Genomic DNA, 27,226 nt, shown 5'->3' with positions numbered 1-27,226 from the left:
TGATTTTTTTGCGATGCCTCGGGCGGCCTTGTTGTTTCCTCGTGCGGCCTGGCCGTAGTCCGGGTGCACGGTCAGGCTCCGAGTTTTCACGCTAGTTTGTTGACGTGGTCAACGGTTCGCCCGTAGCCTGGTGCGAGAGCAGCCCCCGAGCCTCTGCACGGAGCGAGAGGACGATCAAGGACCATCTCGACTTTTATCGTACGCCCCTTCGTCGCCTTTCCACAAGGAGTAAGGGGGGAAAGCGCCATGTTACCCTCGGAGGGCACCGAACATGGTGTTTCCGGTGAGTTGCTAGCGGGTGATCCGAGTGGACGCCCGAGCCCCATTCGATAAGGGTCGGCTAGTGGCCCAGAGGCACGCTCCAAAAGTACCTGCAGGTGATTTGCCGGACCCGGACCCATTCGATAGGGTCTGAGGGCTCGATGCCTCCCTCCGGTGGGATTCCGTTACAAAATCACTCCTGCTGGTCTCAGAAATGTCCTAGGGTACCTCGGGAGCGTAGCCCGAGCCTCGGCCATGTAACGGACGTACCCAGGGTCATCCCTGACTCTGCGTGCTCTTGGGCAGATGTCGAACCCTTCCGAGGGGCCAGCCTTCGAACCCCTGATCAGTAAAGGGCACGGAGCCCGAGTGCTCTGGGGCGGTCGCCGAACCCCAGAGGGCGCAACCTTCGAACCCCTGATTAGTAGGAGGGCTCGGGGCCCGTTTCCTTCACTGGGAAGGGTCCTTTTTCGAAATACCCCCTTTCCCGGTCCCTGTGGCAAGAGAGAGAGAGAGAGGGAAAGAAAAAGGACATGAATTTAAATGAGGTGGCGCACCTTTTTTGACGCGGTCATTATGACGGAGACAAAATGGCACCCGCTTCTCCTGCCGGAGATGTCGCTTGGCCTTCGTGGGAGAGGGCTCCCCTGCTGTTTCAGAAGAGGGTGCGAGCCTGTAGGTGATTGGACCGCTGCTTCCGCCCGTCTGCTGCTGCAATTACTGCTGGTCCGCTTTTGGCCATATCGATCGTCGCGCCTCTCCCCGCGGCTGACTGACTCGTGATCGTTGCACTCCATTGTCACTGTTGGGTCACACACAGGGCTGCCTCGAGTCGCGGCACTGGTTCCGCAGTCGAGAAGACGCGGCATTGGCGTGAGTGGCGGTGCGGTTTCCTTGCACGCAGTAACCGTTGCGCCGGTTACATGACATGTGGGCCCGGGCCTCCATGCTGGTCCACTGGATGCGACGGAGCCGAAAGGGTGCACAACCGCGGTGCGGTTGCATGCTTCCTGCGTGACGATCTGTCCTTTTGACCGCTGGTTTTGGCGAGGATGGGGGAACGCTTATAACCGCGGGGCAGTTACATGCATTGTGTGCGGTGATTTGGCTTCTTCCGTTTCGGGTCAGCTCGCATGACGTGTGGGACCCAGCCCCTGCATCGGAGGGTGAGAACCCTAGGACACGTCGGTGGAGACTTTGCCCATGACGCTTGGGGGTGCGAGTGAGGAGATCTGCCTTTAAAAAGGGGTCGATCCCCCGGGCAGTAGCCATGCCTTCACACTTCTCGCATTCGTCGTGCCCTTCCACCTTTCGAGCCCTCAGATGGGGTGCACCTGCGTTGCCTTCTTTTTGCTGCTGTTTGAGGAGCGCGACCCTGTGGGGGTTGGCGCTCTTCAGTCACTGCTCGGCTTCAAGGATTTTCATCACGCAGCCTGGCTGCATTCCCCCGCAGGCGGTCACCCAGGATGATGACCGTAGGCCTTGTGGTGGGGAAGAGCGAGCCGGGTCGTGGCCTCCCCCTGTCCTCGGCTTCAAGGACGTTCATCGTCCGTGCTAGGGAGGGGGTGCGCCGAGTCGGGGTCTGCCTTCGCGTGGGCAGCGGGTCGCTCCTTCCCTCAGTGATCAAGGGAGAAGAGCGTCCGCCGTCCGCGGCGCTGGCAGCTGCCGCGTGTCTGGCTCTCTGGCCTGAGCGGCTCTGGCGCTGCTTCCGGTGCCACTTCCTACCGCTGGGGCGGAACGAGCTGCCCGTCCGCTGCTTGGATGTCAGTCGCGCCGTGTGCGGGCCGGCCACGTCCAGGTCCTCCTTGCGCTGTCGGCCGCGCCGGGGGGTTGCATAACACGTTGTACGCCGTGAGGGCGGTACTCGTGTTCTGGGACGGTCCAGTTCTCGTTCTTGTGGCGAGGACGGGGATGAGGACCTGCTGGTGTGCTTTGGGGCGGCCGCCGCTCGCTGGTGCGGTGTTGGTGGGTAGGTGGCCGCTGTCGTTGGTGCTGAGGTGGTGTCGCCATAGGTGAGGCTTCCTCTGCCGAAGCGGTTGCCTCCGCCGACGAGACCGTCAGTGCCACCTGCGCTCGGGGCCTCCGGCTCTTTGGCTTTAATGGCTGGTTCTTGTCCCCCGTGAGGGGATGTGAACGAGGGCCTTCCAGCGGTAGCGTTTGCCCTGAGGCCATCGCTGCTGCTGTCTAGCCGCCCGAGACGGAGGTCGTTGTCGCGCTGCTGGTGCAGTGGTCGCCGACGAGCCACATGGAGTTTGTTATCCCGCAGGCCTTCCGGTGTGGAGGTTGTTCATTCTTGCGGGAATGGACCCGGAGTCCTGTTTGTAATGGTACCCTTTATGAGGGCAAGATGTAATAGCTTTAAGTACTAAGACATCTGCCGTAGGTCGGGACAACCGCCGAGGGCACTGCCGACGTCTAAGTCTAGGTACCATTGTTACCCCAAGTGCGTGTGTTTGTTCTTTGTGGCTGCTGAGGCCTGAACACTTGGGTATAAAGCTGTGTTTCTTTCCTCTTGTTTCAAGCATTATGACTTGTTCGGTAGCAGAATCCCTTGTCCGAGCGTGAGTCACTTTTCGCGGAAGGTGACGAGTGAGGTATCCGTATCCCGGAGGCGTAGGAGTCCCTCGGCTCGGTCGGCCTTGTCGCTTACGTGGTCTCCCGTCGTTTTTAGGATTCCGTTATCGACGCAGTCGAAAGGCTCAAAAGTCGTTTTGGCGGAAAACATTTCCGAGGAAAGTTTTGACGCAGAGGGGGCTTCCCTCTTCTAAACCCGAGGCGACCGCTCGGGCCGGGACCCTTGTGGAGGGTCTGGCCGTGGTCGTCGGGTCTGCCCGGTCTGCCCGAGGCATGGCCTCATAGCAGCGTGCCCGTGCCGAGGGTATGTTTTGCCCGCTCTGTGACTTTGTTTTTGTCTCCATTCTTCTCCTTGCGTCTTAAGAATGTTGTCCTACTATCTGCAGGGTTTGAGATGGCTCTTGACGAGTCCGTCAAGAACTGCAAGGCGCTTGTCGAGGTGGCTGAGCAGAAGGAGGCCGAGCGTGTGGCCATATCCGAGGCCATCTCGGCTTTCTGCCAGGCCTTTGGCCTCGACGGCGTCCCCTCGGGTAGCTCCCCCAGAGTCATCTGCGGGCCTTGGGCGGCCATGTGCGCAACAGACTCCGCGGGGTGCTGCACCATGGCGTCAGGCGGGCCTTCGCCGTGCTCGCTTCCCACTACGATGTGGATCTGGAGCGGGTTAGCGAGGGGTACTGCTTACCCGACGATGAGGAGGCTGCCTTAGCCAAGGTTCAGAGGCTTGACGCGGCTATCGAGGGTCCAAGTGCGGCGCTGGCTTCCTCCTTCGAGGTGGAGGTCCTTCCGCCCGTGTCACCGCCTGGGGCCGGGCCAGATTCTGCCAACGACGCCGAGGGTGCCGCTCCTCCCCCTGCCGCTATCTGAGCCTGCAAGAACAGTTTGCTTTGAAGTATGCGTATGTTTTTTTGCGGCCGCTGAGGCCAAAACATTTTAATCGTTGGATTGTAAAGCCGCGTTTTCTTTCCTCTCGTTTCGTGTGTTAAGACTTGTTCGGTAGCAGAATCCCCCGTCTGAGCGTGAGTCACTTTTCGCAGAAGGTGATGAGTGAGGTATCCGTATCCCGGAGGCGTAGGAGTCCCTCAGCTCAGTTGGCCTTGCCGCTTACGTGGTCCCTCGTCGTTTTCAGGATTCTGTCATCGACGCGGTCGAAACGGCACGAAAATCGTTCTGGCAGAAAAGTTTTCGAGCGTTAGGACTTGTTCGGTAGCAGAATCGCTTATCCGAGCGTGGGTTACTTTTCGCGGAAGGTGATGAGTGAGGTATCCGTATCCCGGAGGAGTAGGAGTCCCTCGGCTCGATCGGCCTTGCCGTTCAAGGTCTCTCTCGCTCGTTTTTAGGATTCTGTTATCGAAGCAGTCGAAAAGCGCGAAAGACGTTCTGGCAAAAGACTTTTCCGAGGAAAATTTTGACGCAGAGGGGGTTCCCCCCTTCTAGCCCCTGAGGGAGGGTCGAGCTTTGCCGAGGCAAGGCTGATCCTTCCTTGATGGTTAGACTTTATTTATGCATGTAAAGAAAGCGAGGTACATAAATGACTTGAAACATTTTAAGGGTAAAAGCGACATAGCTGTTGGATGTTCCAAGCGTTGATGTAGACCTCGCCTTGATCGTTGGCCAGCTTGTATGTTCCGGGCTTCAAAATCTTGGCGATGATGAAGGGCCCTTCCCATGGAGGAGTAAGCTTGTGGCGCCCTCGGGCGTCTTGTCGCCGCCGATGTACCAAGTCTCCCACTTGGAAGCCCCGGGGCCGAACCCTTTGGGCGTGGTAGCGTCGCAAGGACTGCTGATACCGCGCCGAGTGTAGTAAGGCCACGTCCCGAGCCTCTTCCAGCTGGTCCAACGAGTCTTCTCGGTTGGTCTGGTTGCTTTGGTCGTCGTAAGCCTTTGTCCTCGGGGAACCGTATTCTAAGTCAGTGGGTAGGATGGCCTCGGCCCCATAGACTAGAAAGAACGGCGAGAACCCCGTCGCCCGGCTCGGCGTCGTACTCATACTCCAAACCACCGAGGGTAGTTCCTTTATCCACCGCTTGCCAAACTTATTGAGGTCGTTGTAGATCCTCAGCTTTAGTTCCTGCAAAATCATTCCGTTGGCGCGCTCCACCTGCCCATTTGTCATGGGGTGAGCTATGGCGGCCCAGTCCACACGGATGTGGTGGTCTTCACAGAAGTCCAGGAACTTTTTTCCAGTGAACTGCGTGCCATTGTCGGTGATGATGGAGTTCGGGACCCCAAAGCGATGGATAATGTTTGTGAAGAACGCCACCGCCTGCTCGGACCCGATGCTGGTTAGGGGTCGGACCTCGATCCACTTGGAGAATTTGTCGATGGCGACCAGCAGGTGCTTGAAGCCCCCGGGTGCCTTCTGCAAGGGTTCGACGAGGTCCAGACCCCATACGGCAAACGACCAAGTGATGAGTATTGTTTGCAGGGTCTGAGCGGGCAGGTGCGTCTATCTCGCGTAGAATTGACACCCTCGGCAGGAGCGTACAATCCCAGTGGCGTCGGCCACCACGGCCGGCCAGTAGAAACCTTGTCGGAAAGCGTTTCCGACGAGGGTCCGAGGTGCTGCATGGTGACAGCAAGCCCCCGAGTGTATTTCTTGTAACAGCTCTTATCCTTGGGCGACGGATATGCATCGTTGGAGAATGCCTGAGGGGCTGCGGTGGTACAACTCTTTTTTATCACCCATTAAAATGAACGACTTGGCACGCCAAACCAGTCGCCGAGCTTCGGCCTTGTCGAGGGGTAGCTCTCCTCGGAGGAGATATTACAGGTACGGGGTCTGCCAGTTTTGGTTTGGCGCAACCCCATTCCGCTCTCCCTTAATGCGTAAGGCCTCACCCTCGGCGGCCGAGGGTACCTCGGGCTAGGCGGAGGTCTCGTCGGGCTCGAGCGCGTCGTCGAGTATCACGGATGGTCAATATATGTCCCTGGAGAAGACGTCCGGGGGAACTGTCGTTCGCCCCGAGGCTATTTTAGCTAGCTTGTTCGATGTCTCGTTGTACCGTCGAGCAATATGGCTGAGTTCCAGCCCATGGAACTTATCCTCCAAGCGCCGAACTTCGTCGCAGTAGGCCTTCATTTTTTGATCGCGACAGTGGGAGTTCTTCATGACTTGGTCAATGACAAGCTGCGAGTCGCCCCGAACGTCGAGGCGCCGAACCCCTAGCTCGACGGCGATGCGCAACCCGTTGACCAAAGCCTCGTACTCGGCCACGTTGTTTGATGCCAGAAAATGGAGGCGCAGCACGTAGCGCACATGTTTCCCGAGGGGTGAGATGAAGAGCAGGCCAGCACCTGCTCCTATTTTCATCAGCGACCCATCGAAGTACATGGTCCAAAGTTCGGGCTGGATTGGAGCCGTCGGCAACTGGGTGTCGACCCATTCAGCCACGAAGTCCGCCAAGACTTGGGATTTTATGGCCTTCCGAGGAGCGAATGAAATCGTTTCGCCCATGAGTTCCACTGCCCATTTTGCTATCCTACCCGAGGCCTCTCAGCACTAGATGATCTCTCCCAGGGGGAAGGATGACACCACAGTCACCAGATGAGACTCGAAGTAGTGTCGCAACTTTCACCGTGTCAGAATTACTGCGTACAGTAGCTTCTGGATTTGCGGGTAGCGGATCTTGGTCTCGGATAGCACCTCACTGATGAAGTAGACCGGCCTCTGGACGAGCAGTGTATGCCCCTCTTCTCGTCTCTCGACTATGATCACGGCGCTGACCACCTGAGTGGTTGTGGCTACGTAGATCAAGAGGGCTTCTCCCGCAGCGGGGGGCACCAAGATGGGCGCGTTTGTAAGGAGTGCCTTTAAGTTTCCGAGGGCTTCCTCGGCCTCGGGGGTCCAAGTGAAGCGCTCGGCTTTCCTTAAGAGGCGGTACAAGGGTAATCCTTTCTCGTCGAGGCGCGAGATGAAGCGGCTTAGGGCCGCAAGGCATCCCATGACCCTTTGTACTCCTTTCAAATCCTTGATGGGTCCCATGTTGGTGATGGCTGTGATTTTCTTCGGGTTGGCCTCGATGCCTCTTTCGGAGATGATGAACCCCAGGAGCATGCCTCGGGGGACTCCGAAGACACACTTCTCGGGATTGAGTTTTACGCCTTTTGCGCACAGGCACCCAAAAGTCACTTCGAGGTCGGAGAGGAGGTCGGAGGCTTTCCTGGTCTTGACAACAATGTCATCGACGTAAGCCTCGACCGTTCTGCCGATGTGTTCTCCGAACACATGGTTCATGCACCTTTGGTAGGTGGCACCAGCATTCCTCAAGCCAAATGGCATAGTAGTATAACAATACATGCCAAAAGGTGTGATGAATGAAGTCGCGAGCTGGTCGGATTCTTTCATCTCGATTTGGTGATAACCTGAATAAGCGTCGAGGAATGACAGGATTTCGCACCCAGCAGTGGAGTCCACAATTTGATCGATGCGAGGCAGAGGGTAGGGAACCTTCGGACATGCTTTGTTTAGACCAGTGTAGTCTACGCACATCCTCCATTTCCCACCTTTTTTCTTCACAAGCAGAGGGTTAGCTAGCCATTCGGGATGGAATACCTCTTTGATGAACCCTGCAGCCATCAGCTTGTGGACCTCCTCGCTTATGACCCTGCGCTTCTCTTCATCAAAGCGGCGCAGGTGCTGCTTCACGGGTCGGGCACCGGCTCGGATATCCAGCGAGTGCTCGACGACATCCCTCGGTATGCCTGGAATGTCCGAGGGACTCCACCCAAAAATTTCAGCATTTGCACGGAGAAAGTCGACGAGCACTACTTCCTATTTGGAGTCGAGCTCGGAGCCGATCCTAACTTGCTTGCAGGCGTCGTTGCTGGGGTCGAGGGCGATGGTCTTAACCGCCTCAGCTGGTTCGAAGTTGCCGGCGTGGCGCTTTGCATCAGGCGCCTCTCTGGAGAGGCAATCCAGGTCGGCGATGAGGGCCTCGGACTCGGCGATGGCCTCAGCGTACTCCACGCATTCCACGTCGCACTCGTAAGCGTGGCGGTACGTGGATCCAACGGTGATGATTCCCTTGGGGCCCGACATCTTGAGCTTGAGGTACGTGTAGTTGGGGACGGCCATGAACTTGGCGTAGCACGGTCTCCCCAGCACCGCGTGATAGGTTCCTCGGAACCCGACCACCTCGAACGTGAGGGTTTCCCTGCGGAAGTTGGAGGGAGTTCCGAAGCAGACAGGCAAATCAAGTTGCCCAAGGGGCAGGACACGCTTACCGGGGACGATCCCGTGAAAGGGTGCTGCACCGCCCCGGATCATGGACAAATCTATCCCCAAGAGCCCTAGGGTCTCGGCGTAGATGATGTTGAGGTTGCTGCCTCCGTCCATGAGGACCTTGGTGAGCCTAGCGTTGCCGATGACAGGGTCGACGACGAGCGGGTACCTTCCTGGGCTCGGCACATAGTCGGGGTGGTCGCCTTGGTCGAAGGTGATGGGCTTGTCGGACCAGTCTAGGTAGACCGGCGCCGCTACCTTCACCGAGCAGACCTCCCGGCGGTCCTGCTTGCGGTGCCGAGCCGAGGCGTTCGCCACCTGTCCGCCATAGATCATGAAGCAGTCACGGACCTCCGGGAACTCCTCATCCTTGTCGCCCCCTCCTTGTTGTTGCCTTGGTCCTTGCCACCTTCCGCCGAGGGTCCCGCTTTGATGAAGTAGCGCCGGAGCATGTCATACTCCTCAAGGGTGTGCTTGATGGGACCCCTGTGATAGGGGCACGACTCCTTGAGCATCTTGTCAAACGTGTTGACTCCTCCGGGAGGCTTCCGAGGATTCCTATGCTCAGCAGCGGCGATGAGATCCGCGTCAACGGTGTCGCGCTTTGCTTGCACCTTCTTCTTGGCCTTCTTTTTCGAGCCACGCTAGACGGACGCCTCGAGGGCATCGTCCTTCTATCTTCCTTGAGGCTGCTTGTCCTTCCGGAAGATGGCTTCAACCGCCTCCTGACCAGAGGCAAACTTGGTGGCGATGTCCATCAATTCGCTCGCCTTGGTGGGAGTCTTGCGCCCTAGTTTGCTCACCAGGTCCCGGCACGTGGTACCGGTGAGGAATGCCCCGATGACGTCCGAGTCGGTGATATTGGGCAGCTCGGTGCGCTGCTTAGAAAACCGCCATATGTACTCTCGCAGGGATTCCCTTGGCTGCTGGCGGCAGCTTGGGAGGTCCCATGAGTTCCCAGGGCACACGTACGTACCTTGGAAGTTTCCCACGAATGCCTTGACCAGGTCGTCCCAGTCGGAGATTTGCGCAGGAGGTAGATGCTCCAGCCATGCTCTGGCAGCGTCGGAGAGGAAAAGGGGGAGGTTGCGGATGATGAGGTTGTCGTCGTCCGTCCCTCCCAGCTGGCAGGCCAGCCGGTAATCCACAAGCCACAACTCCGGCCTTGTCTCACTTGAGTACTTGGTGATGGTAGTCGGGGCTCGGAACCGGGCCGGGAACAACACCCGTCGTATGGCCCGACTGAAGACCCTCGGACCCGGCGGTTCGGGCGAGGGGCTCCGGTCCTCCTCACTGACGTAGCGTCCTCCGCGCCTGGGGTGGTAGCCTCGGTGCACCTTCTCGTCGAGGCGGGCTCGACGGTCGCGGCGGTGGTGCTCGTCGCCGAGGCGATCCGGGGCAGCAGGCGTCCCGTCCCGCGTGCGTCCGGTGCGGACCAAGGCCTCCCGCATGAGTCGGGAGGACGTTGCACGATGCTCCAAGGGGCACCCCTACCTTCAGGAGGCAGAGCCCTCGGCTCGTTGGACCGCTGCATCTTCCAAGAGACCCTTGAGTTCGCCCTAGATACGCCGCCCCTCGGTGGTTGATGGCTCCGGCATTGCTCGGAGTAGCATCGCTGCTGCAGCTAGATTCTGGCCGACACCGCTGAAAGCCAGGGCAGCCCTGCCCTCGCATTGTCAACGATATGGCGCTGGACGTCACGGGCCCGATGACGCGCTCCTCCGGCTAGTCTTCGGCCTGCCCATTCCTGCTCGATGTTTTGTCGGAGCTGCACAAGCCGCCCTGCTTCTTCGTCGAGCTTGGCCTACATCTCGCGGAATTGCTCGAGCTGTGTGTCCTGACCCCCCGCAGGGACTGGGACCACAGCTAGCTCCCGCGGGATGTCAACGCGAGACGCAGGCACGAGGGCGTTGTCAACTTGCGGCATGCCGAGGTGGTTGTCCTCGCCGTGATCCCCCTGATCGATGTGGAAACACTCGCGACTCGGGTCGCAACCCTCGTCGCCGAGGCTGTGGCCATCGTCAGAGCAGCCGGAGACGCAGTAGTCACATGCGGACATGAAGTCTCGCATGGCACTAGGATCACTGAGTCTGGAGAAATCCCAACCGAAGTCAGAGTCGTCGTCTTCCTCGGAACTCGCGAGTCCGGAGGTTGAGACGACCGTCAGTCGGTCCCAAGATGACCACATATGGTACCCTGGAAGGTTAGGATATGCCTTTACGAAGGTGCTCACCGAAGCGGGGTCGCTTGGTGGATCGAAGTTGAATCTAAAAGGGATAGGGTGGAAAACAGACGGTACCTCTTAGTCGATGGACAGTGGGGAAGTCGCGTCGGGGACAGACTGCACCGTTATCTCAGGTACGAGGCTAACGCTCAGCAAGTCCTTTGCGAGGGTGCTGGCGTCATCAGTCCGCTCGAGGTTGACACGTTGCGGGGAAGCGACACCCGTCGTTGTCTCAGGTGTGAGGACAACGCCCGACATGGCCCCCGCAGGGGTGCCGGCGTCGTCGACTCGCTCTAGCCTGACAGCCGACGAGGTGCCGCCTCCTGCATGGCCACGGTTGCCCCGTCTCCTCCTCCTTCGGCGAGGAGGGTGGCGGGACAAACCCGGGTGTTCCTCTTCTTCCACGGTGGGAAGTCGTCGTCGGGTTCGCTGCTGCCGGGCGAGCCGACTGTCGTTGTTGCTGTCGCGCTGCGGGGGGGGGGGGGGGGAGGAGTACCATGTCGTAGCTGCCGTCGAGGGACATGAACTCGAGACTCCCAAAGCGGAGCAGCGTCCCCGACTGAAGAGGCTGTTGGAGGCTACCCATCTGGAACCCAATGGGAAAGTGTTCGTTAACACGCAGCGAGCCCCTACCTGGTGCGCCAACTGTCGGCGTTTCGGACCCGCGAGGTCCGTCAGCCAACCAGTGAATTTGTTGCTGCGTGTCCCTGCCCAGATGGGTTGATGCAAGATGGAATACAAGAGGGAAATGTGGCTTGTGTTATCTCACACCAGGGTGCTCGTAGTAGTGGTTACAAGCGTCGCGAGACAGTGAGGGCAAGAGCGAGAGGGCGCTGGCCAACGTTGGCGGTGTTGCCACGTCTGTCCACGACTTCGCGTGGTGTGTTGTGTGTTCCACCACGTGCCTTAGGAAGGCCCTGGACATCCCCTTTTATAGATACAAGGAGATGCCCAGCTGTACAATGGGGTGTAGCTGCGAGCTAGCGTGGCCGTCGGAGAAGTGCCTTGAGCCTTGTAGAAGCACAGTTATCGGCGTGGCATGGATCCTGCTGACGTTGTCTTGCTTTCGTAGGAGGTTGAGAGCAATCCGACGTCATGGGCGCACGCAGGGAACCATCATTACCTGTTACCGGAGTAACCTTAGATGGGACACCGGTCTTGTTCCTTCATAGCCTGGGGCAACTAGCTAGGAGTAGGGTAATGATGTATCCCTTGTAGCGTAGTCGGTCCGAGGTCAAGGTCGGATGAGGCGGAGACTTCTCCTGAGGCCGAGGCTGGGCTCGGGCGAGGTTGTGTCTCTTCCCGAGGCCGAGCCAGAGGCCGAGGCCTGGGGTCGGGCGAGGCGGAGATCTTCTTCCGAGGCCGAGGCTGGGCTCAAGCGACGATGTGACTCCTCCCGAGGCCGAGGCCTGAGGTCGGGCGAGGCGGAGCTCCCTGTTGCGCCCGAGGCTGGACTCGTGGGAGATCACGACTCAGTTTTACCCTGGTTGTTGGCACAGTAGCCGGAGCGGGGCGAACATCGCTGTTTTCCTGTCAGATCGGTCAGTAAAGGGGCGAAGTGACTGCGGTCACTTCGTCCTTGCCGATTGAGGCACGCGTGTCAGGATAAGGTGTCAGCCGATCCCCGCATTAAATGCGCATGCGATACGGTCGGCTGGTAAGGCGATTTGGCCAAGGTCGCTGCATGCAAAGTCTGCCCAAGCTGGGCCTTGGGCGAGCCGAGGGTGCGTCTGCTGACTGAGGGGACCCTCGGGCGAGACGTGAATCCGTCCGGGACTACTGTTCCCGCCCGAGGCTGGGCTTGGATGAGGTCGTGTCCCTCGGCAGACGAGGCCCTGACTTGAACCACGCTTTATCAGTCGTGTATGGTTTGTTCTGAAGATGTTTTTCGGCCGTGTTTAGGAGTATTGGGGGTACCCCTAATTACGGTACCCGACAGTATCTATAAAGGTATGGATATCAAGGAAGTCAATGCATCAAAGTGTTATCCAAGCAACTCCTATAAACCTAATGCACATTTCACTAGACTTAAAGTGTGCAAAAATTATTTAAAAACACAATGAAGGGGTTGCATGCACCGGGGCTTGCCTTGGTTTACAGGTGAATCAGGCTCGGTCCCGCAGATGTCAAAATAAAAACAGTTGCCTGCCTGATGTCCATCAGGTGGTGGTGGTGAAGTCTTCTCTTCTTCTACTTCAACTTCTTCCTCATTTTCTAAATATAACTGTAGGAACTTGCTCCCCCGTTGGATCATCTTGCTCGGGAGAGCAAGTTCCAACAATAACCATACATAATAATGAATGCTCATGTAATGCTCATGAGAGTGCAAAGATAATAAAGGTTTATTATCTAAAGTCTTGAATACAATTTTCCTTCACGGATCTCCGAGAACTTAGGGTTTCCGGAGTTAGTAAAGGAATTCAAAGGGCACGGGGTAGGGTTTTGGATTCTAAGCATCAAACAAGGTCCAAATCAAACCAAATTATACCCAAGGATTCTAAATAATGTTTAGAGTTCAAATAAAAAGTTTGGGCAATTTTGGAATTATTATCTATTTTCTAAAAATCTAGAACCAATGTTTTAAGCTATTTTAAATGCTCCAAAATTCCCTATTTGATTTAAAAATCATGGAGCTATTTTTATTAAATACTATGGAAAATTCGAAATCTAGGAAAATTGGTTTGACATTTTTGCCATTTTCTGCAATTTTCTACAAATTTCTAAAGTTGGACAGAAAAAGAAAAGAGAAAAGATGAAACAGTGTTGGGCCGAATCTGGCCCAGGCGGCCCAACCTGCACAGGAAAGCGCGTGCGCCCGCTCCCGCGCTGGCAGCTTTGCGAAAAAGCCCTCGGCGTTCTGGCTAACTCAAGGTGGGTTCGTTTACTGTTGCCCTGAGTCACTGACGGTTTCTAAAGAGACCCCCCAAGTTCTATTCCCTTCCACGCTAAGGTCCCCGACGACGACGAGCGCGGCAGAGCTCCGGCGAGCTCATAGACCGACCAAATGGGGCAAGGACTGGCGCTCCCGAGTGGCAGACACCAAATTGAACCTCACCCGTGCATTTCCCCCAACCTAATTTCATGAATGGTGGTCTACCCTGCTCTGTCCACGGTGACAGTGCAGAGAATCAAAGGAACAACGTGTTCCCGACGATCTATGGCGGTATAGTTCAATTAAAGGGATCGAGGAGCTTGAGGAGAACTTAAGGATGCTAGGACAAATGATTGAGGAGCTTGAACTAACCTGGAACAAGCTGGCCGCAGTGAGGTGTTCTTGCGGTGTATTCGAACCGATTTGGGGGAAGTTAGAAATTGGAGCTCACTGTTGATCACCCGAGGACAATACTTGGTGGCTGGGTGCGTGATGATCCTACAGAGCTCTGGGAGGCTTCAATTTATAGAGCGCAACAACGGTGGCGCTCAATTTGGCTGAGAAGTGCTGGCGACCGGAGAGTGGGAGGATCACTGGCGTAGTGGATTCGTGGCAACAATCATGGCAGCGCTCACCGGCGATGATCAGATGGTTATAGTGAGTCATGGCAACACGACGGACGTGTCCCGATACGTGGCGTAAGGCCGTGAGACGACGGTCACCGGCGATCTCATCTAATTCCACCGCGGCGACCCTAGTACGGCGACCGGAATTGTTTACTGGCCGGGGCTTATCCACGACGGCGTGCTCCGAGCGTTATCCGATCAACCCGAGCACAAATCAAGACGGCGACAACACGAATCACGGCGGAGATCATCGGCGGCGAGCTGAGCTGTAAATCTGATCTGTTTCAGGTTACTGTACCATCGCGAGTTCCTTTCAGTGCACCTGACAGTCAAAGTTTGGGCTCAAATCTCTCTCAAATTTCTATGGCAACCAGTGGATCGGCCAGTAACAAAGTTGTTGTCTGATGATCCAACAACAATCTTGCTATAGCAACCATGGCCAAATTCTCATTAGATCAGGGTTGATTTCCAGTTCAAAGTTGACTCAGTATCACTGTTAGTCTGAATTTCAGACTGCAAACAGCCTGACAGCCCGACTTTGAGCTGAATTATCTCTAAATTCTGCATAACAACAATGTTTAACCCCTTAAACAAAATTGTTCACCTTTGATAGATCTACAAAATTGATGTGGTGGCCTAGGGCAAAAACCTTATAATTTGAAAGTTACAAAGCCTCAAAGATGAGCTCAAATACTGAATTTCAGACTTTGCCTTTAGAACACCAATAGGGTCTTTTTGCAAATAGGTCCAAAATTCAGGGTTTAGCTTGTAAATCTTCATGATTGTAAACCATATGACTAAGGACACCTTATTATCATGGTTTTTACACTTTAGTCCAAAAGCGCACTAATTTTGCACTAAGCCCCCTAGGGTTTAGGTTTAGGGTTTTCCACAGTTCCACTTAGGGTTTCTTGCACTCTTAGGGTTTGAATCCTACTTAAGTTCATCCATGGTGACACTTTATGACTTCTTCAATTGAATTTTGAAGTTTTCTCTTGTTTAGGCCTTATTTTCTCTATTAAACCCAATCCAGGGTTGAGTTCCCTACTCTAAGGTTTGATTCACAAAATGTCATATCAACACAACTTGTTTGAAATTTTTGCCTAGTGAATGCACTCTAGGTGTGTCAAACATATGCAATGCCAATGCTTATGATGTTATGCTCAAGTTTTAGTGACAGTAACACAGGGGTGTTACATCCTTCCCCCCATAAAAGAATCTCGTCCCGGGATTAAAAGTCCTAGGGTAAGTAATGGAAAAGGAAACACGACATGTCTTTAATTCCTTATTCTTGGTACATGACAGGGGTGGTTTGGGGCTCACTTCTTTATTACAATGATTATATACACTTTACAAATTACATGAGGCTAAAAAGCCTGGGAAATTCTTTTCTAAAAAGTCCTGAGTTTCCCATGTAGCCTCATCTTCTGAATGTTGGTTCCACTGTATCTTGTAAAACTTGAGAGTTTGTCTTCAGGTAATTCTGTCCTTTTGATCCAAGACTCGAATAGGGTGCTCAGAATATGTCAAGTCTGGTTCTAGGGCAACATCCGTTATGTCAACGGTTCGATCGGGAACCCGAAGACACTTCTTCAATTGTGACACATGGAACACATTATGTACTGCAGACAAGGTTTCGGGTAGTTGAAGTCGATACGCCCCTGGCCCAGATCTTTCAAGAATGAGAAAAGGACCAATATATCGTGGTGCAAGCTTCCCTTTAACCCCGAAACGTGATACACCCTTCATCGGTGAAACTTTCAGGTAGACATAATCTCCCACGAGAAAGTACAAGGGTTGTCGTCGCTTGTCTGCATAACTCTTCTGACGAGCTTGAGCTTTCTTCAAATTATGAATTATTCTCTAAACCTTTTCTTCGGTCTCTTTTACCATATCAGGCCTGAAGAAATTTCTTTCACCTAGTTCAGGCCAGTTTAACGGAGTACAGCATCGTCGTCCATATAAAGCTTCGAAGGGTGCCACCTTAATGCTTTCTTGATAGCTATTATTATATGAAAACTCTGCTAATGGTAAACAATCATCCCATTTATGTGGGAAGTCAAAAGCACAAGCCTGTAACATATCTTCAAGTATTTGATTTACCCTCTCAGTTTGCCCACTGGTTTGCGGATGATAGGCCGAACTATGGAGCAACTTAGTACCCAAGGATTTGTGAAGTGCTTCCCAAAACTTGGCTACAAATTGAGGTCCACGATCCAACACTATAGTCTTCGGAATACCGTGCAAACTGAGAATACAGGCAATGTATAATTCTGCATACATGGCCATTGTATATTTTACCCTGACCGGAAGGAAGTGGGCGATCTTTGTAAGTCGATCAACGATAACCCAGATAGAATCATACCCTTTAGCGGTCCTGGGCAATCCCATAATAAGTCCATACTAATATCCTCCCATTTCCATGTTGGAATAGGTAACGATTGCAATGGCCCAGCAGCTTTCATGTGTATGGACTTGACACGTCTACAAGTGTCACATCTCGCCACATAGCGTGCGATTTCAATCTTTATCTTTGCCCACCAATAGAGACAATGTCAGCCAGAAGAACACGTAAGGTTCCATGTGTGCAATTTGCTTCTTCTGATGGCACTGTACTATCTGAGTCCGTTGGGCGAGCGACAATTACGCAATTTTACCCAAACAGAAGCAGATGCACCATCTTGGGTAAAACACTCAGAAAGAGGTTTACCAACAAGTGGTTACAGTAAGTTCATAGCACACGAGACGGGTGTGAATGTCGACTAACATCACAGTCAACTCGTGTTAGCCAGGGAATCCAAGTCCATGAAAGGTGATATAGATTCAAGAAAATCACCAGCGGAGGGATCTGTAGATGCGGACTTTGCAACCAGTCCGTTGTATCCAACGTTAATCATGGCTCGACTTGATCACACAAGTCGGAAAACCATACGTGTGGCGACCGAGGCATGACTAGAGCGATAATTAGGTGGTTATTGGTCGACTTAATCTCGGTTCTTATAAACACTTCCTTAAGATGGGTTGTACAAAAGTGAGTTTAGACAACTCGACAAAACGATCTCTAAACTCAACCTTTGTTCATAGAGCAGTTACAAGTTAGTAAAACCAACTTGTTGAACTACCCATGACATGGAGCAAGTACTCCTATTATCCATCGACAATCCGATGGTCGAGAGTTCACTTTTGTTAACAAGAGATCATGTATTTGAATAGAAATCCATTTGGTCAGGTTGTTCATCTGTTTCTTCATGCGAGATGGACTGACTTGGTTAGGGAATACATGGATTAATAAGAGAGCGAATGAACAAACTCCTGCATTTCAACAGCAGGGAAAACCAATCTCCATTTTGAGAGCTAATCAGTTGTCTCTCGACACTAAAAAGCTTCAAGGCTTCACCTTTACACAAGGATGTAAAGGGAACTTGTATGAGTAGTCACTTACCAAGATCAAAAGAAATAAGGCCACACATGAAAGTGGTATGCCCTTTTGATCCGACAGAGATGACAGATGTTGCTCGATCATTTGACAAACAACATAGAAATTGTTTCAAGGAAAAGATCTACAGGAGTTAACACATCAGTGTAGTTCCATAATGGATCATGACCAGAGACCTTGATACCAGCATCCGACGAGTAGCACGGTCCTGTGTGCGCATTCACAGGAGGCTCTCAGTTTCGCTGCGGCACCATAAGTCATTAATCGTGACACCATTACCAAACAACACCAATAACGAATCTCACATGGAGGAACAATTTGTGCAGAGATAACATATTGATATAATCTCATAATGGATTATGACTGCTAACGGTGATACCAACGCGTGCCAAGTGGCGCAACCATGTGTTGATCACCCACCGAAGGCCCTTGGTTTCGTCGCGGCACCATCGGCTTTAGTCATAACACCATTACCAGATGTAACCAATAAGAAATCTTATTAGTATAGTTTTTAGCATGATGCATGTGTAATTAATGAATCAACCTTAGTTGATTCACACCTTCTATACGTTGCACTCTTACTACTTGGTCTTTAAAATAAACTCTTTAGAGATACTTAGGTAAGAAGAGAAGAAATTTTCTAGATAAGTCTTGGAAAATTATTTTTGAAGATGTCTCATAATATCAGCAGAGATGGGCTTTGCTCCGATACCAGCTGTGACGGAACCTCCCAAGTAATTAGGCCCACCTACAGTTGTCCTTGTCCAACGGACCTCAGACAACCCTGCAGGTGCACCTGACCACTTGACAAGTTCGGTATCTGAACTTCTTTACCTTTCCCAAGAGTGTTTCACCCGTCACGCAGACATTACAATTCATCGGAGATACGGAAATGCGGAAGCAGTTACAATAATTTACTTTTATTGAAAAGTAAGATAGTGTTAAATATTTACAGATCAGAACATACTATATGAGTGTTGAGTATTATTATACATACCATGGGGGGGGGCAAAAACTTCTCCCCAAATAGACAGTAAAAAGCTTTAACGAAGGGCCCTCCCTCCCGCAGCTCTAGTCTTGGTTCTCCTCTTTGGGTACCACCTTTGAATAGAAGCAACAAAAGTTTGTCGCTTCTTCACCTAAAACAACATGGGACAAAGCCCTGAGTACGAAGTGTACTTTCGCAAGACTTACCCGACAAAGTAAAAGACTCTCAAGGATATGCTGGATTAGGGAATCAAGGAGAGGCTTTAGCAAGAATCAACTTAGATACTTTTGCAGAAATACCTTACTAAAGTGAGTCCTTACTTTCAACATTTTAATGCTAGATTAAGTATTAATAGACCTTGTTTGCATCTAGTCTAATTTCACCATCTCATCAATACAACATCATTTTTATTCATGAGGTTCACATCCTGACTTAGGTTGTAGGTCGGAGATCAAGTCTCCACTCTCCAGAGATATAACGACAATCCGAATCGGTTTACTCAGCTGAGGATCTCTAACCACACGACATATGTTTCTCGTAACTCTTGCATATGTCTACCATTCCCACGGATCCTCCACTGCATGAACAGGTCTGCGCCACCCGAGAGCACACCACCCCTTTTAGGCGGTCCGTTGCCAGGAGGGTACGTGCCACTCTCGCCATCTCTCCACTCCCAGTGCGCGATTGTCTTTTCATGTATGGAATAGCTGGGTTCAAGCTTACCCTGTCCCATTTCCAGGGCATGTGGCTAGTTAAGATAGTCCTTGATCAACAGGCCTACATATGCATCCAATCCTTAACTAACCTGGGTAGAACATCACCTATTCCTAGCCCAAGTCCCGAATTAAGTACTTCCATCCTTAGGATTGTTTGTGTTCCTTAGGATGAAAAGAGCATTATAGAGAACTTTGCAGTAAGATCCCACCATGCTCCCGATGAAAATATTATTGCAGGTAGAAGTCATCCTTCCTCAGAATAACCCCAGAGCTAGGCATTATTGCAAAAGACAACCTCTATCCACAAGATCTAAGCAGGGCTAAGCATTTTTGTGAATCATATTTTGATACTTCATCAGAAGTATCTATAAAGGTATGGATATCAAGGAAGTCAATGCATCAAAGGGTTTCCAAGCAACTCCTATAAATCTAATGCACATTTCACTAGACTTAAAGTGTGCAAAAATTATTTAAAAACACAAGGAAGGGGTTGCATGCACCGAGGCTTGCCTTGGTTTACAGGTGAATCAGGCTCGGTCCCGCAGATGTCAAAATAAAAATAGTTGCCTGCCTGATGTCCATCAGGTGGTGGTGGTGAAGTCTTCTCTTCTTCTACTTCAACTTCTTCCTCGTTTTCTAAATATAACCATACATAATAATGAATGCTCATGTAATGCTCATGAGAGTGCAAAGATAATAAAGGTTTATAATCTAAAGTCTTGAATACAATTATCCTTCACGGATCTCCGAGAACTTAGGATTTCCGGAGTTAGTAAAGGAATTCAAAGGGCAGGGGGTAGGGTTTTGGGTTCTAAGCATCAAACAAGGTCCAAATCAAACCAAATTCTAACCAAGGCTTCTAAATAATCTTTAGAGTTCAAATAAAAAGTTTGGGAAATTTTGGAATTATTATCTATTTTCTAAAAATCCAGAACCAATGTTTTAAGCTATTTTAAATGCTCCAAAATTTCCTATTTGATCTAAAAATCATGGAACTATTTTTGTTAAATACTATGGAAAATTAGGAATCTAGGAAATTTGGTTTGACATTTTTGCCATTTTTCTGCAATTTTCTACAAATTTATAAAGTTGGACAGAAAAAGAAAAGAGAAAAGATGAAACAGTGTTGGGCCGAATCTGGCCCAGGCGGCCCAACCTGCACAGGAAAGCGCGCGCGCCCGCGCCCGCGCTGGCAGCTTTGCGAAAAAGCCCTCGGCGTTCTGGCTAACTCAAGGTGGGTTCGTTTACTGTTGCCCTGAGTCACTGACGGTTTCTAAAGAGACACCCCAAGTTCTATTCCCTTCCACGCTAAGGTCCCCGACGACGACGAGCGCGGCAGAGCTCCGGCGAGCTCATAGACCGGCTAAATGGGGCAAGGACTGGCGTTCCCGAGTGGCAGACACCGAATTGAACCTCACCCGTGCATTTCCCCCAACCTAATTTCATGAATGGTGGTCTACCCTGCTCTGTCCACGGTGACAGTGCGGAGAATCAAAGGAACAATGCGTTCCCGACGATCTATGGCGGTATAGTTCAATTAAAGGGATCGAGGAGCTTGAGGAGAACTTAAGGATGCTAGGACAAATGATTGAGGAGCTTGAACTAACCTAGAACAAGCTGGCCGCGGTGAGGTGTTCTTGCGGTGTATTCGAACCATTTTGGGGGAAGTTAGAAATTGGAGCTCACTGGTGATCACCCGAGGACAATACTTGGTGGCTGGGTGCGTGATGATCCTACGGAGCTCTGGGAGGATTCAATTTATAGAGCGCAACAGCGGTGGCGCTCAATTTGGCCGAGAAGTGCTGGCGACCGGAGAGTGGGAGGATTACTGGCGCAGTGGATTCGTGGCAACAATCGCGGCAGCGCTCACTGGCGATGATCAGATGGTTATAGTGAGTCACGGCGACACGACGGACGTGTCCCGATACGTGGCGTAAGGCCGCGAGACGACGGTCACCGGCGATCTCATCTAATTCCACCGCGGCGAGCCTGGTACGGCGGCCGGAATTGTTTACTGGCCGGGGCTTATCCACGGCGGCGTGCTCCGAGCGTTATCCAATCAACCCGAGCACAAATCAAGACGGCGACAACACGAATCACGGTGGAGATCATCGGCGGCGAGCTGAGCTGTAAATCTGATCTGTTTCAGGTTACTGTACCATCGCGAGTTCCTTTCAGTGCACCCGACAGTCAAAGTTTGGGCTCAAATCTCTCTCAAATTTCTATGGCAACCAGTGGATCGGCCAGTAACAAAGTTGTTGTCTGATGATCCAACAACAATCTTGCTATAGCAACCATGGCCAAATTCTCATTAGATCAGGGTTGATTTCCAGTTCAAAGTTGACTCAGTATCACTGTTAGTCTGAATTTCAGACTGCAAACAGCCTGACAGCCCGAATTTGAGCTGATTTATCTCCAAATTCTTCATAACAACAATGTTTAACCCCTTAAACAAAATTGTTCACCTTTGATAGATCTACAAAATTGATGTGGTGGCCTAGGGCAAAAACCTTATAATTTGAAAGTTACAAAGCCTCAAAGATGAGCTCAAATACTGAATTTCAGACTTAGCCTTTAGAACACCAATAGGGTCTTTTTGCAAATACGTCCAAAATTCAGGGTTTAGCTTGTAAATCTTCATGATTGTAAACCAAATGACTAAGGACACCTTATTATCATGGTTTTTACACTTTAGTCCAAAAGTGCACTAATTTTGCACTAAGCCCCCTAGGGTTTAGGTTTAGGGTTTTCCACAGTTCCACTTAGGGTTTCTTGCACTCTTAGGGTTTGAATCCTACTTAAGTTCATCCATGGTGACACTTTATGACTTCTTCAATTGAATTTTGAAGTTTTCTCTTGTTTAGGCCTTGTCTGCTCTATTAAACCTAATCTAGGGTTGAGTTCCCTACTCTAAGGTTTGATTCACAAAATGTCATATCAACACAACTTGTTTGAAATTTTTGCCTAGTGAATGCACTCTAGGTGGTGTTACTCGGATCCCTCCGAGTAAGGTCCGGACCACCCATAACGAGGTCCCGGGACAGGGGATACCCTGGCCAAAGCAAGGGTCCGGTACTGACACGTGACCAGGCTTTATCTTGTGCACTTGCGCTCCCCGCTCAGGCGGAGACCCGATGCTGCCACGTGGCTCGTTGCCCGTGATGTAAGCCAGCGGGCGGAGCCTGACGATTCGAATCGAGTTTTAACCTTGCAAGGTAAACCTAAACACACGGCATGTCAGGGTACTCCGACCCCACACATGACAACCGTCCCCATCGATTCCCCGTTCGCGTCCAGGCCTCACCGCCTTGGCATACAATGCTCCACTGACCCCGGCTGCCGCCATGCAGTGACCGCACTTGTACCCACCATAGCTAGCATGGGAGACCCTGTCTCAGGTCGCATGAGGGATAAAGTCCGCGTCCGGCTTCACTCAGGTACTAGGTTTACCGATTACCATTTTTCCCGGCATGTGCTTAGTACGTTCAAAAGCTTGACTCAGGTATCCACACATTAATCCTTAATTCTTTTTTTCCGTCTCATGGATAAGGCATCCTCCCTGGATCCAAGTCCATAGACCAATATATATATATCCCATGATCAAGATGAATACAATCAATTCCTGACCTCGCGCGAGTGCTAGAAAAATCACTCGACTTCTACCGAGATCCTGATTAGCAAGCAGCTACTCGACCTAGCATACTAGTATTCATCTCAAAAAGGAATCCTAAGTTCATGCAACTAGAGGTTTCAAGCAACTCCTACACTTAAGTGCACATTACAGTCCTACAAGTATTAAGTGTAGTAAAGTAGCATATATTAACATGGTTATGCATAAAACCGGGGCTTGCCTTCAATTGCTGGGGCTGCGGGGAGATCCTCAATAACAGCCTCTGGAGCCTGCTCGTGGTCCTCCTCTTGGACAGGTCCTTGCTCGGGGATGAGCACGTACTCTCCGTCGGCAAGATTACAATCTAATGAATGCAATGCGTAAGATATATGCATGATATGATATGTGCTTTAGAATTTACAACTTTAAAGATGTATGGTCTTTTTGAATTTAATCAAGTTAACCTTACCTATGTAAAACCTTTCAGTGGTATACTTGGTAAATTGGGCTAGTTTTAATGGGATGAGGTTTATTCCTTCTTCTCTTTTCTTTTATTCTCTTTAATGTTTTGGAGTAGGTTTGAACTACAAGTTGCTTTTATAAAATTCCAAAAATTCTGCAAAAATTACTGTGGCTTGTTACTGGTGTATGATTCTCTGTCACAAAATTTGGGGTTCAGAAAGTGAATGGTTTTCTCTGGACAAAATTACCAAATTTTAGGGCAGAAGGGGTACTTTGAACTACAACTACTATTTAATAGTGGGTAATTCTCTAAAACTTATTTTTGCTGGCTTTTAGGTGTTATAACATGACTTGATACAAATTTCTAGTCATTAATACCCTTTAATTCTTTTCTTATGGTTTTCTCAAGTTTCTAGCCAAATAGGTGCTTTCTACTACCACTATATTTGAAAAACATCAAACAACAGAGTTCTTATTTTTCTTAGCTAGTATTTTGTGCAAGAGCAATCATTCTGTAGTTTGGCTTCCTTTTGCTTAAGGGAAGGGGTGGTTTGCATTATTTGAGTTAAATGGCTTTTCTCACAAATTACTAGCAAAAGGCATGGGTTCACTTCTTTTTCATGGGTTTGCATTTTTCTCTGGTGGTTTGTCTCATCATGGACTTAGCAAAATTTTGGTTGCCCATTATCACATTATTTGGGGTTGTTCATGATTTATTGGGAAAATGCCTTATTATCATTCTGTATTTATTTTCCCTACTTAAAAAGTTAGGCTGGGGTGCTCTGTATTTTTGTAGTGGGGCTCTGGTGGTTATAAGTTCACTGGATTTTTGTTAACCACTTTGGTTATAGTTTTGCAATTCTAATAATTGATTTTCAGTCTACATAAGGCTAATTAAAGTATCTTAATTAGAAACTGGTCCTAATTAATGGTCTCTGCATTTTTCCTAGGTTCTTTGTTGCATAAGTAAACTAGGAAAAATATTACTAATCATTGTTCAACATTTTCTAATGCTTTTCTGATTTTCTCTAAGTTTTGGACAAAATGGCTTTAAATGAATAACTACATCATAATCTCTAATGCTGGGGCTCCTACTATTTTTAAACAGTGTCTAATTAAGGTATAAGCATCTACAAATTTTCTTAAGCTCAGCACAAAAGAAAAACTAATTTTCCTTAATTAAACAAGGTTTAGGGGGTTTCTGTTTTTAATTTTAAACTCTAAAATTTAGAACAGAAAGCATATGGTTCACTATTTTTAAATGAAGGATCATAATATTCCAGAGTTAGCAAAATTGGTTTGACAGCTTTTCATTAAGATTTCATCAAGTTATGGATTTTCTAAGTTCTCTGGTTATTTTAAAAGAATAACAGAACTGATTAAATGGAAAACCACTTTGCACTGGGGTCCCTGGCGGTTTTTCTAAGTTTTCCTTCGCGAATCAGTCCTTAGGTTACTATTCACATGAGTCGCTGACATTACAGAAAACCCCTCGGGTTCTACAAAACCTAACCCGAGGTCCTTCTTCTACCTCAAACAGTAGCCGCGGCGAAGAAAAGGGCGGAGGGGCTTACCGGCGGCGAGACTGTTCCGGTGAAGTGGTCGAGGGTGAAGGGGAGGTCGCGGGGATCACAACGGTGTGCGGAACGTCGACGGAGATGGCCGGAGTTGGTCGGTCCACGCGCGCAGGCGGGGATGCTCGTCGGCGGCGAGGAGACCGGCCTGGTCACGGCGAGATAGTTCAATCAAATAGGTCAGGGAGGTTCACGGGATGCCAGAGAAGCTATGAGCGAAAGGAATTGGGCGGAGACTCACTGGATAGCTGGGTCCACGCGCGGCGGCGGAAGACCGAAGTCCGGTGAGGGTGATCTCGGGCCTCCGGTGAAGTCCGGTCGGGTCCGAGGGCTTGGCAAGCTTCACGGGCTACTGGCGGAGCTAGCCGAAGCACTGGTTGGGCTGGAGGGTGGCTGGAGTGAGCTGGCCTCGGCGGCCGAAGCTCTGGCGGCAATGGCGGGCGGAAATAAGCTCGCCGGAGCTAAGGAACGGTGGCTGGCCGGTGAGGGTGAGTGCGGGGCAAAGTGGGGCGCGCCTGGGGAGGCTTTATAGGCACGGCGCGGTGCACGGGCGGTCGTGGACCGGCGAGTGCGCGCGGGCGTGCACTGGGAAGGCGCGGTGCGCGAACGGGCGTGAACCAGGGGTGTCAGCCGCGGTCGAACACGTGTTCCCGTTGCCTCTGCCCCTGTTCAAGCGCCGATTGGGAGCAAATCTTCGCGAATTTGGGCAAGATCACTGCAAGGGATTTGTTCACCGGACCAAGCTTTGTCTTTTGTGTATGGACGACGTGCGGTTTTAGGCTAGGGACAGGGAGTTGTAGCGTCACCAAGGTGCCAGTGTCAGAATGCCTGGTCCCGAGGTTGAGCTGCGCCAAAACCGTGTCAAATGGATTTGGTTTGAGTTCAAATTTTCCCAGAATGTGTTCAAGGTAATTTGGCACGACTTTGATATTTGGATCTTCTGGCTTTGAGTTTGGAAAAGCAGAGAACACAGATGATCTTTGAGGAGAGGTCTGAAATTCAGAAATTCAGAAATCTGAATTTCTCTAAGGGTTCATTGATCAAGGGCTGTTTTGGGGATTTAATTGAGTTATTTTGGCTAAGCCTTCTTGATCTTTCGTGTTGCTTAACAAATATACTTTAACTTATATAATTGGCTCAACTCAAAATTTTAAACTTTTCATCCTCTTTTCACATCTTCTTGAATTTTGTTCATGGGGTTTACTTAGGGTTTTGAATTAGGGTTGCACATTCTACCCTTTTCAAGGACTCAATTGTTTTGATCATGACACTTTTAAGTATATACTTGGTGAATTCTTTCTCACTTAAATTGTTTTGATGCTCATGCTTACTTTGGTTCACATAAAATGATGGTTCTTGGTTTGGCTTTTTAAGAGAAACCCTAGGTGACACTGGGGTGTCACAGCCTCCCCCCCTTAAAGGAATCTCATCCCGAGATTCGGGCCAGAGTCCTCCCGGGGTGAAGCGAAGGGTGAGACTGATAGGAAAAGGGTGGGGATTGTTATTATTAGGGCAAAACTGCTCTTCGAATGTCATTCTCTTTGCAACTTCAGAAGGAAGTCCTTTTAAGTTTTACTTTATAGTCACTTCATTCTGAATTAAGATCATATTTTTAGAAATTAGATTCGAAAGGCAGGAGGAGGGGTTGGGGGTGATTACTTACCAGCTTCCTTAGGTAGGCAATCGGGGAAGTTGGATCTTAAGAATTCCTCGGTTTCCCAAGTAGCTTCCTCCTCTGAGTGATTACTCCACTGGACCTTGAACATCTTGATCGATTTAGCCCGAGTTGATCTTTCCTTGCAATCCAGAATCTTGGAGGGGTACTCTTGGTACGAGAGATCTGGCTCTATCTCCAATTCTGGCTCTGCTAGAATCTCAGTCGGCAATCGAACACACTTCTTTAGCTGAGATACATGGAATACACTGTGAATGGCAGACATCTTTGAAGGTAACTTCAGCTTGTATGCCACGGGTCCACATGCTTCAATGATCTCATAAGGTCCAATGTAACGAGGGGCTAGCTTGCCTTTGATTCCAAACCTCTGCACTCCCATGGTGGGTGATACCTTGAGGTATACAAAACTTCCCACCTCGAACTGGAGAGGTTTCCTTCTTCTATCATGATAGCTCTTCTGCCTGGCCTGAGCAGCTTCTAGATTCTTCCTGATTAGCTTGACCTTCCTTTCGGCTTCAGTCACCAAATCAGGTCCAAAAACTTCTCTTTCACCAGGCTGAGACCAATTGAGTGGTGTCCTGCACCTTCTTCCATAGAGAGCTTCAAAAGGTGCCATCTTTAGGCTGGATTGATAACTATTGTTATAAGCAAACTCTGCCAAGGAGAGGTGCTTATCCCAGTTCTTGCCACAATCGATCGCACAAGCTCTCAGCATATCCTCCAGAATCTGGTTTACCCTTTCCGTCTGACCATCAGTCTGTGGGTGGTAAGCTGAACTCCTGATTAGCTTGGTTCCCAAAGACTCTTGCAATCGTTCCCAAAATCTGGCAACAAATTGGGCTCCTCGGTCAGAAACAATGGTCCGAGGTAATCCATGCAAACACACGATCCGGTCAATATACAATTCTGCATATCTCTGAGCCTTATCAGTGGTGTGCACAGGAAGAAAATGTGCCACTTTCGTCAATCGGTCCACAATAACCCAAA

This window comes from Zea mays, chromosome 9, assembly GCF_902167145.1.
Source record: "Zea mays cultivar B73 chromosome 9, Zm-B73-REFERENCE-NAM-5.0, whole genome shotgun sequence".
Lineage (NCBI taxonomy): Eukaryota > Viridiplantae > Streptophyta > Magnoliopsida > Poales > Poaceae > Zea > Zea mays.
The sequence above is the reverse complement of the archived record's forward strand: the minus strand, read 5'-3'. Positions refer to the sequence as shown.